This window comes from Heteronotia binoei, chromosome 14, assembly GCF_032191835.1.
Source record: "Heteronotia binoei isolate CCM8104 ecotype False Entrance Well chromosome 14, APGP_CSIRO_Hbin_v1, whole genome shotgun sequence".
NCBI lineage: Eukaryota > Metazoa > Chordata > Lepidosauria > Squamata > Gekkonidae > Heteronotia > Heteronotia binoei.
Window position 1 is genome coordinate 3,033,971 of NC_083236.1, and position 11,754 is coordinate 3,045,724.

An 11,754-nucleotide genomic window follows, 5' to 3' on the forward strand; every position below is an offset into this window, starting at 1 on the left:
TTGAACTCCAAAGGGAGTTCTGGCCATCACATTTAAAGGGACTGCACACCTATTCAATTCCTTCCTTCCATAGGAAAACTTGGGGGGTATTTTGGGGAGAGGCACTAGATGCTATACTGAAAATATGGTGCCTCTACCTCAAAAAACAGCCTCCCACCACCCCCCACATCTCCAGGAATTCCCCTCGCCCAGCTGGCAACTCCCTCCCCCCAAGAGGGAATATTCTCCTCCGAGCCCTTCCTCCCCCCCCCCCTGCCCAACTGTAGAAATCTTTGTCGTGTCCCGCAGGCCAGCCAGTGAGCAACAAGCAAAGAAAGGAGCGCCATCCAACCCCATGAAGAGTTCTGGAGAACTAGAACACATGTGTGTAATAAAACGTACTATCTAATACAAAGTACTACCTGGTAATAGTAATATCTGCTTGGAGTTTCTTAAGAAAAGAAATATTCAAGGGGGCTAAGATCCACCTCCAAGAGTATGAAGGCAAATACAGCACTCCATTTTCCCCCTTCCCCAAAAGCCTGCACGACCCTGCTCTTCAGTCAGGGCTCGTCTGAAGTCCCCACCTCGCAACATAAGCCCCTAGGGCCTAGACAGAAACCGGCGGCTCCTGAGCTGGTGTCGTGCGCCCGACACCCACTCCCCACTTGCCTGGGCGCCGCAGCGTCCTCCTGGGGGTCAGCGTCGGGCGCGCCCTCCTCCCCGATGTTGGGCAAGGTGAAGAAAAGCAGCTGCTTCCCCGCCAGCACGGCCCAAGCCCCCGGCTCTCTGGGCAAAGGCAGTGCAGCCAAGCGTGGGGAGCTGGTGGCCGGGGCGCCGGAGGGCTTGGCCCCGGGGCCCGTCCAAGTGGCGCCGGGGATAGACGAGCCCCCTGCGGGCGCCAAGGTAGCGCTGTGGCCGGGCAAAGGAGGACACGGAGAGGGAGGCAGGAGCAGCAGCGACTTGGGCGGCGGGCGAGAAAGTGGCACCGGTGATAGACGAGCCCCCTGCAGGCACCAAGGCAGCCCTGCGGCTGGGCAAAGGAGGGCATGGAGAGAAAGGCAGAAGCAGCAGCAACTTGGGCGGCGGGGCGCTGGCGGCAGGCGAGAAAGTGGCGCCGGGGATAGACGATCCAGGGATCAGGGATCCAGGACCAAAACTTTCATTTCCTACAACATTCTAACAAAGCTACCCCACTGAAACCTTAAACTTCTACCTCTGCCTCCCTGATTGCAGCATTCAAACTTATTAGTGGAAATTTATTAGAATTCTTATTGCCTCTTTTTACAATTATTCCTAGTATCAACTTCTAAGCCCTATGGCACAATTCCCCACCCCCGTCAAAAGTGGGAAGAAAGTGGAATTCACTCTCTGCAAACGTTAATGCCACGGGAACGTGCTGGGAGAGGACTGGCACGGAGACTTGTTTGCTTCTTTGTGTCCTCAGCTAAGCTCTCATTACACATTCGTACTGTCCGAGAGTCCTCGCTGCCCTTCCCCCTGAAAGAGCAGGCCAAGGTGCAGCTCTTCCCCCCACCCTCTCCTACGTCTTCTCCCAGTCTAGAAGTGAGATCGGGCAGGGGAGGATTTCCGAACTCTGACTTGAGCAGCCCAGCGCCGGCGGGGCTCCCGCCCGAAAATCTCCCATGTGGAATGGCAGCCCTCTCCGGCGGCCGGAGCCAAGGCAACTGTTTCCAAAGTCCGAGGCTGACGCGGGAGGCGGCGGCTCCTCCTCCAATCCAGCCACAGCTCCCTAACTAGCTGTGAAGCAGGCGGGAGGCATCTCCCCCGGTGGCAGCGGCGGTCACTGGCACGGAGTCTCCTCGGCGGGGAGGGTGGCGGTGGCACTGTTGCCGCCGCCTGCTCCTTCGAACAGCTGTTGGGGGCTCTCGGGGGCCAGCAACGTGGCGCAGTTACCTTCCAGTTCTCTTTGAAGTGGCCCGAGCGGGAAACCTTGAGGTTCCTGCGGCTGGCGGTGCCCACACAGGGCTGCTGGTTCTCCAGCGAGTCCGAGGCGCTAGGCGAGGCAAAGGGCGGCTCCGACTGGTCGGGAGGCAGCCGGGAAGCCCCGGGCGCGGCCGAGGGCGCTTCTTTGGGCTTTCTGCGGGAAGTCAGTGATTTCCACCAGGGGCCCGAGGAGCTGCCTTTGCCACCAGGTCCGCTGGAGGGGGCGGCGGCGGCTGCGCTCTCAGCCATCTTTTGCGCGCCTTTCTCGGGGTCGGGGCAGCAGCCCTGCGGGCGCCAAGGCAGCGCTGTGGCTGGGCAAAGGAGGGCACGGAGAGGGAGGCAGGAGATGCAGCGACTTGGGTGGCGGGGCGCTGCCGGTGGGCGAGAAAGGGGGCGAGGAGGACAGAGCGGGGGGCTTGAAGGGTTTGGCGAACATGGTGCCAAGGTCCAGCACGGTCACTTTCATGGTGTCGCCGGCCTCGGGAGGCTGCTGCCGCCGCCATAAAGTCTTTTTCTGGCCGCCCTCTGGCAAAGCGCCTTCTTTCCGCTGTGGTGCAAGAGGAGACCGACGGACGGCCGCAGAGAGAGTGTGGCAGCCTGGGTGGGAAGGGCCGCCATTTCCCCCCGCTTTCCGGATTTTTGGGGAGCGGGGGGAGAAGGCTCCAAATCGGGGGTCCCCCGCCCAGGCGGGGGATTTGGGAAGGCTAAGGAGTGGGGAAATCAAACCTGATACTCCCAGATTAGAGTCTGTGCACTCAACCACTACACCAAACTGGCTCTCCTTGACCCTATCTTTCCTGGTAGAAACCTATGCAGGATCCACTACACCAAACTGGCATATAAGTATACATAATCAATATGCTCCTGCAAATATCGTCAGAAACGAAATTGAGTAGAAAGATTTGCTTTTTTTTAGACATTTAAAAATGTGCTAGTTTTAGGGGGGAAGTTGTAACATGGAAAGGCATCTTAGTATCTTGCCATTTTAACTGAAGACTCTCACAGGCAAATCTGTCAGTTATAAGCTATCATCCAGCCTCTGCTATATTTAAGAGCACAAGAGCTCTGTGAAGCTTCTAAGTGAAAATCAATGGGATTAAAACTAACCCTTGGGGCAGAAAGGGAATAGAAATGGGAATTTTTTGAAAACTGGAATAATTTTGGAAAACATTTCAAATGATTTTAAGTATATGCACTATCACAGTGAGCACATACTTTTCAAATGTTGTGAAACAATTACCACCAAAGTCATGAATTTATTATCTGGTCTTAGGTAAGCCACTGTGCCTCTCATCTGCAATAAGAGGATGGTATCAGTCCATTCTACAGGATGGTTAGAAGAGTTACCAAGAATTTGAGAACTTTAAAGTGCTACGCAAATATTTGTGTTCTTCAGAGTCTGCAGAACTTGCGCAGTTATTGGGTTATGTTTTTTAAAAATATGAACATATAGTTTATTGAGGTATTTAATCCTACATCCATATAACTCAAATAATACAATAGCATAGCATATATAACATACATCAATACATCAAATGCTTCTTTTTTCCCCTTTTCCTTTTTATTTCCCTCCCCCCCTTCGAAATGACCAGTAATAATACCTTATTTAAATCTATAGCTATAAGCACACTTTTTGGAGTTTAACCAATATATCATTATTGCCCCCCCTTTATTGGGTTATGTGACTTTATGCAGAGGATTCTGGTTTTATTATAATAATAATAATACTTTTTATTTATATCCCGCCCTCCCCGCCGGAGCAGGCTCAGTACTAAGTGAAGGCTATCTTGAAGAGGTAGGTCTTGCAGACCCTGCGGAATTGGTCTAAACATCGCAGGGCCCGCACCTCCTCCAGGAGTTGATTCCACAGTAGTGGAGCTGCAATGGAGAAGGCCCGGTCCCGCGTAGTCTCCAATCTGGCCTCCCTTGGCCCAGGGATATTCAGCTGGTTCTTTCCAACTGACCTCAGCGCTCTCTGGGGTTCATATGGGGAGAGACGGTCCCTCAAGTAGGCAGGTCCTCGGCCATATAGGGCTTTAAAGGTAATAACCAGCACTTTGTAACAAACTCGGTACACCACTGGCAGCCAGTGCAGTCCGCGCAGCCCTGGCCGTATGTGCTCCCATCTTGGGAGTCCCAACAACAGCCTAGCCGCCGCGTTCTGCACTAGCTGCAGCCGCCAGGTTCGACACAAGGGCAGCCCCATGTAGAGGGCGTTACAGTAGTCCAGTCTCGAGGTGACCGTAGCACGGATCACTGTTGCTAGGTCTCGGCGCTCAAGGAAGGGGGCCAACTGCTTCGCCCGCCGAAGATGAAAAAACGCGGACTTGGCAGTGGCCGCTATCTGTGCCTCCATTGATAATGAAGGCTCCAGAAGAACCCCCAAGCTCTTGACCCTATGGGCCACTTTCAGCGGCACACCGTCAAAAACCGGAAGGGGGATTTCCCTTCCCGGGGCGCCGCAGCCCAAGCAAAGGACCTCTGTCTTCGCTGGATTCAACTTCAACCCACTCAGCCTGAGCCAACCTGCCACGGCCTGCAATGCTAGGTCCAGGTTTTCTGGGACGCAGTCAGGCCGGCCATCCATTAGTAGATAGAGCTGGGTGTCATCTGCATATTGATGGCACCCAAGCCCAAACCTCCGAGCAATCTGGGCAAGGGGGTGCATGTAGATGTTAAATAATATCGGAGAGAGAACTGCACCTTGTGGCACCCCACACACTAGTGGGTGCCTCCGGGACAGCTCTCCCCCAATTGCCACCCTTTGTCCCCATCCGTCAAGGAAGGAGGAAAGCCACTGTAAGGCCAACCCCCTAATCCCTGCGTCGGCGAGCCGGCAGGCCAGTAGCCGATGGTCGACCGTGTCGAACGCAGCCGACAGGTCTAACAACATCAGCACCGCCACGCCGCCTCGATCCAGATGCCGCTGGAAGTCATCCACCAAGGCGACCAGCGCTGTCTCCGTCCCATGACCCGGACGAAAGCCAGACTGGTGGGAGTCTAAGGTGGAAGTGTCATCCAAAAAGTTTACCAAGGCAAACTTCAAAGCTCAACTTTTTATTTCTTAATTCCTTTCCCCACTATAAGCAATAAAGAAATCATAGCTGATGACTGTTTATGCCAGTTGCCATAGTCCCAGTCTTCCTCTTGTGCTACAACTACAATGCATAGCATCTATCACATCTAAAGTAACAACACAGACTTCCATAATACATTCTTCTTGCCTACCCTAACAGTTTTTTGTTAAAAAGTTTGAGTTCAGTGGCATCTTTAAGACAAACGAAGTTTTATTCAAGGTGTAAGCTTTCATGTGCATGCACACTTCTTCAGATACCTGAATAAATATCTGAAGAATACTTTGGTCAGCAGCACCCCCCCACCCCCAATCATCTTGTTACCCTCTCTAATGGGACGAGCAAATCTGGCCATTCGGAAAGTAATGAATTTGTCCCTATCTGCTAATAACGTGACTAATTTCTTCTGACCAGACCTTCCTGGGAAGCCAGATGTTATGGTCTGCAAAAATCTATTACATTCAGCCTCATATCTTCGATACTGGAATGTGATAATGGACAAGTCCTCAAAAACTTTTGATCACAGCAGCAGACTCTTTTCCCATGTGGGATCCCATTGCAATGGTCATCCAAGACTGTGAGCAGTAAAGTATCTAGGTGTGCCTTGGTAAAGGTCTTTCTGTACTTGCAGTTCCTTAAACTAGTAAACTGGTAGAGTCAGGGCAGAAGGAGATAGCTGTCTATAAGGTATAGATCAGGGATGTCAAACTGATCTATCAGGGATGTTATGAGGGCCGAATTTGACATAACTGAGACCCTGTCAGGCCAGGCCATGTATGTCATAAAATGTAATGCCAGGTAGTGGACATATAAACTTTATAAAGGGAACAAACACAAAGATTTTTTTACTTAAAATAAAACATGCTTAAAACATTAGCACGCTTGCAATATTTTGTTTTACAGTCTCTGATAAATGTCACCTCTTGCTATGAATTATTGCATCAGAAACAATATCTGTGCTGTACCAATCTTGAATATGCAGTTCAGGTGTTGTTTGGATGTGCACATCTGTAAGATGCAAACCTACTTTTGATTTATTGACATTCATTACAGAGATCTCATGGTCAATTCTTTGAGCCTAAGACCCAGAAGAAAACATGAAGCAGCTGGGCAATTGTGAGCTTTTGTACATGTTGCTTTATGTGCTGGCCAAGAACATGTGAAGGCACCATGGCACAGACTGAGGGCTATGTGCTTGTCCACAAAACTATAGTCTTCCTCAGAAAAATAACTACAAGCCCTATGTGGCAGTACAAGAACAGAGAGAAAGCCATGTACAGTGGTCAGTATCAGCCTACTATCTGGGAAGTCTAAGTTCAAGATCACACACACACACAAAAGGAAAATGTGCAAGAAAAATCAAGGGAAATTTGCTAAGTAAACTTTGGCTGGACACACACTATCAACCTAATCTTGGCTTGTTGTTATTGCTCTTCTAAATAGTTCACATGCTTTCCTATTGTGAATACAGTGAATACAATGAAAAAGAGGAGGGGAACTCGGTTGCACCTATAACAAGCCCAACACAACTCTCTCTCTCTCTCCGTAGCAAGGCAAAAAGCTTATACCTTCAATAAAACATTGCTAGTTTTAAAACTGTGTACTTTGTATCTCTTCCAATGATGGGGACCAAGCAAAGGATGTTCTGGCTCTTTCCTTCCTTCCCCAGGGGACCAGGAGAGGGAGGAGCTTCAGCCTCTAGAAGGAAGAGAGACTTGGCTCAGTAGCTCTGCAGTGTGATTGACTAAGCCTGGCAAACTTAATCACACAACAGAGCTGTAGCGCCAAGCTCCTTCACTGGCTGAGGCTCCTTCTCTCTCCTTCTCCCTTTGGGAAAAGGAAAGGGAAAGAGCAAGAAGAAAGCAAAGAAAGCAGGCAAGGGAGAAGGAAGCAGACAATGGCCAGTGGCTGGCAAGCTTCATTGAAGCCCTCTGGGGGCCAGATCAGGCACGTGGGCCATATGTTTGACACCCGTGGTATATTTGTTCTCAGAATGCCTACTAGATTTACATAGGCTTAAGCACTCTGGCCTAACTAGTGCTTTGTTCTGGTTTCTTGCTGTTTTGAAATCTGCCTGGAATGATAGGGGTCAGGAGGATATCAGCATATAAACAAACAGTTGCTTATAAGTACAACCACAGATCTACTGTGTAACTATCAGAATAAAAATAATCAAACCATCTTCAAAGGTTCATTGTATATTATGATCACAGGCATATGAAATATTATGTAGTGTTAAAATACTGTTGAAGGTCAACTAGGGACCCCCCCCACACACACACACACACCACAAAGACATCATGTACAAGCAGAGACATTCTCAATTTGCATTGGCCCCTTAATCCTGACCAAAAGAGCTGTAAAACAAAAACCCAATATACTCTGCACATTTGTCACTCAACAAAAATAGGATTATTTGTACCAATGAAACTGCAGCTGAAACATCCACCATAAGAGAGTCATCTATCAAGAGGACCTGGTTCATTAATTTAGATGAGCAGCTCTGTTAACAGTAATACTCCATGTCAGCATCTATAAGAACACAGAGTGTCTCTTGACTTAGACCCACCCTATTCTAGCAAGCAGCAGCAGCATCTCCCAGCCAGTTTTTCAAGGCACTGGGCAGCCTTAAACTTTTAACAAAAGATCTGAGGACTTCGCATTTTTAGCATTTTAGTACATACTACAAACAGTGATAATACCTAGTTGATTATCAATAAGGTCATCATCCTCTCATGCAAAAAAGGGTCTTATTCTGTTTAAAAGGCTGCAAAAGAGAGATTTATCCCAAGTCTTTAAGCCATAGGCTATTACAAACAAAAATGTCAGAGAGATTCATAGGGATAAAATATACAGGTAAAATACAATATAAGTAAAATATCATATAACCATAAAACAAATTATAAAATTTCATCAAAATAAATAAATAAACAAGCAAACTAATACTAAAAACCAAAAACGAACAAACCAGGCAAAATACGCCACAAAGTCAGTAATTAATTGACACCTGTAAATCCCAAGTCACTGCAAGCTTCACAAGTCATTGCAAGCTTCATTTAGAGCAAATCTTTATCTAAAATTCCCTTCTATACATGGGAGACAGATTTTATTAAGGTTCAACGTGTGATCCTATGCAGAATTACTCCAGTATATGCCCACTATGATCAAAGGGTTGAGATCTGAGTAGCTCTATAAAGGATTGTAAAGACATTTGGTTCTTACATTGCCATCTTAAGAAGAATTGTACCCTTTTGAGGATACATCAATAGACTTAAATGAGTGAAATTCTGTTTAAGATTGTGCTGTTAATCTTTTAATCTAACAATCCAACAGTTAATTAATTTAAGCACATACATTACAAAATAATTGTGCAGCTCAAACTGTATACAATACTAATTCATCTTTGTAGGGAGTATTTTATGTACGTTATTAATGCAAAATTAATTCCAATGCAAATTATTAAGAACCACACTAGGCTAACAGATTGAGTAGTTAGTTACATTTCCCGATGCTCCATTTTATCACCAAAAAACAGCTCCGGAACACATAATTTAACTTGCAATGTATAATTTAATGGCTTGCAATGTATAAGTTTAATATTCTAAAAATTTTGGTTTGCTTGTATTTTTTGAAAAGATCTTTCGAAGGAACAAGGACTTAAATATAACGTCAGATAGCACACAATGGGGAAAGGTCTGCACCACAATTACATCTTCAACAAAATCTTCAAATATTCAAATGATGTTTCATAAAATTCTCTCTAGATGGTACCATACTCCTCTTCTTTTGCATAGGATGAACCCTAACATTTCTCCCAAGTATTGGAGATGTTCATATCCTAAAGGCACTTGTTTGCACCAATAATAGGAGTGCAAAGTGATCCAGCCATTCTGGCAGTCAATGTTTAAACAAATGTGAATGCTCTTGGGACAGTTGATTCCAGAGGCTCCATCTATAGCTTTATTGCATATTTGGCATGAGAATCATGTCCCCTGTGAAATAAGATAATTAGTCTCATTATTTCTCATGGCAGCCAAACATCTAATTGCTTTGCAATGGAAGAATACTACACCTCCTACCATCAATCAATGGTATATAAAAGTCTGGGACTATTTTATATTTGATAAAATTGCTGAAAATGTTAATGAATCAGAAAGCAGTCCTGCCTTCTACTTAGAAAAATGGCTTTCATTTTTGGAGAAAGAACAAACCATCTCATTGTTGAGCCAATCTAGACAATCACATCCTTCACTCAATGTTTTAGCAGCCCACTTCTGACTTGATATTTTTTTTTAAACTGGTTGTATTTTTAATTTATATATATATTGATAATTTATAGATTTTAAACTGGTTGTATTTATATATATATATATGTATATATACAACCAGTTTAAAATCTATAAATAATAATTATCAGTAATTATCAATTAAAAATATTTGTTAGTAATATAACAAACCTGAGATCTGTTTATCTACACCCATGGATACTATTTGCCACCTGTACATCATAGTAAAATGTACATCATAGTAAAATTCCCCCCCAAACCCCCATATTCCAAAAGATTGGACCAGGGCGTCCAATTGTAGAAGTACTCAAAGTGAGTGCTCCCATTCCACCATAGTTTTCTATGCGTCATTGCAGTCAATGGCAAAACATTGAGTATAATGTATGGGGTCTGGGGGGGAGGGAGTTTGAGGGAGAGGCACCAAATTTCCAGAGCAAATAAAGGAAGCAAGCAAAAAAGAGTAACACAACACACATACTACCACCAGCAGTAAGGCCTCCCCAGGAAAAAAGGGCAAAAACACAACTGTGTATATCACAACACAAACACAGCAACTCATCCACATTCACTACCAGTCCCCTCCCCAGCGACCAGAAGGAATACAGTAACTTTTTTAAAAACCATACCTTCACAAATCACACTGTGCAACCAAAATACAAAAATACAAGAGCACTATTAAGGACAACAAAACCACAACACAACCCCACAACAGCAGCTGCCCACTCAACCCAAGGTACCAAGAGGACTACCAAACAACAAAGGAAACACCAGTAAACTCTTAAGAAATATCAACATCCACAAGCAACCACAATAATGAAATCTGCAAACCATCCACTAACACCAACTTCTGAACAAAAACTGAACTACACAATTAACAACTATGGACAAAGCCCCTAGTCACCCTACCTCGCAACTAAAGTAAATAAAAGCAAAAAAAGGAGTAATATTTTAAATGCAAATATTTTAATATTTTTAAAACAAACTTTTAAAACTTATACAAAATTTTAACTTCTAAAGACTAAGCCAAACACCCCACCCCAACAGAACCCTAACCCACTCCAAGCAGGCCACTTTTTTTAAAAAGCCCTTACTTCTCTTAAATCCTGCTTTAAAAAAATTTTCCCCAAAACTTACCTGATGATGTCTCGACTTCAGCCACCATTGTCCAGGAGTTCAGTCCACTTTGGTCCATACAGGCAGGCAGGCAGGCCAAGGCACAGAGCAGCAGCAGCAGCAGCAGCAGCCAGGGGCCAGCAGCTACACAGTCTCTCAGCCAAACAGCCAGCCAGCAATGGAATCTAGCCTAGGCAGCAGGACTCCTTAAATGCTCTCTGCCCATGCACAGAGCAGTTTCAAAAAAACCCCACTGCCCTCTGATTGGACAGAGAGCACTGCAACTTGCAATTCTATTGGCAGAAATGCAAGTTTTCCTACCCCCACCCCCCAAAAAAAACAAGGCAGGTGGTGCTTAGGTGGCTTTCATAGCCCAGCAGAAACACCAGCCTTGCAAAAGTGCACATGCATCACAGCTGTGATTGGTTGCTGGGGACCCCTCTCCACCTCCCCCTTCCACCCTGTTATTTGAGGGGCTATATTCAGCTGCTGAATCACGTTAGAGAATCTCATTTGGCTGTATTCAGCCCCAAATACAGCTAAATCAGCTGGTATTCAGGGCTATATTTAGTTTGGCCAAATTGAATGCACACCCCTAAACTCAGTAATGTCTATTCTGAGGAGCAGCACCTTTCAGCACCTGTGATCAGGGATCCTTTAACAAGAGATACCCGGACTGAAACTAGGATTTTCTGCATCAAAGCATGAGCTGTGCCATATCTGACCCCACCAAAGCATTTCCTCCCAGAAAAGTCTGAATAATGCTGTTAAAACATCATACACATGCAATAAAATGTAACTGAATGCTCTGCGCTGACCAGTCTGAAGTCAGTGTGTACCACCACTAGCACAATGCCTAGGATCACACTACTGTTATAAAACAGTATTACACCATGTCCCAAACTTTTACTTGTCATATCAAAGGGTCATATGAGCCATCTATATAAAAGCAAATACATACACTTCTTTGATTTATTTCAGTAAGCCTTTAGAAGTCCATATCACACTTGGGACTCCCCAAATTAGTGAAATGTTACAAATCTGTATTTTTCGGCTTGCAAAGATCCATTTGCATAGATGCAGGTGACAAAACAGAATAATCTCAGAGTGACAAGGCAGGAACACTTTCATAAAACAGAAAGGAATTGTCATTGTTGTGTGTTGTCCACCCACACACCATTTTTTCTCTTCTGGTTTACAATGTGCCAAAGTTAACACATGTAACTTTGATCACGTAAACAAGTAAAAAAAGTTACAGGTAGTAAAGTCTGAAAGCTGACTTGCAAGATGATTTTCTACATTTATTTTTAAAAGGACCTAGACTCTGATGGGGCTCTCAATGCATCTTTCAAGTA

At 45.5% G+C, this 11,754-nt stretch overlaps 1 pseudogene; it reads right to left on the reverse strand.

The window, feature by feature from the left end:
- Positions 1–1,783: 1,783 nt before the first annotated feature.
- On the reverse strand, positions 1,784–2,175 carry LOC132582787 (proline-rich protein 15-like; annotated as a pseudogene).
- Positions 2,176–11,754: the final 9,579 nt, after the last annotated feature.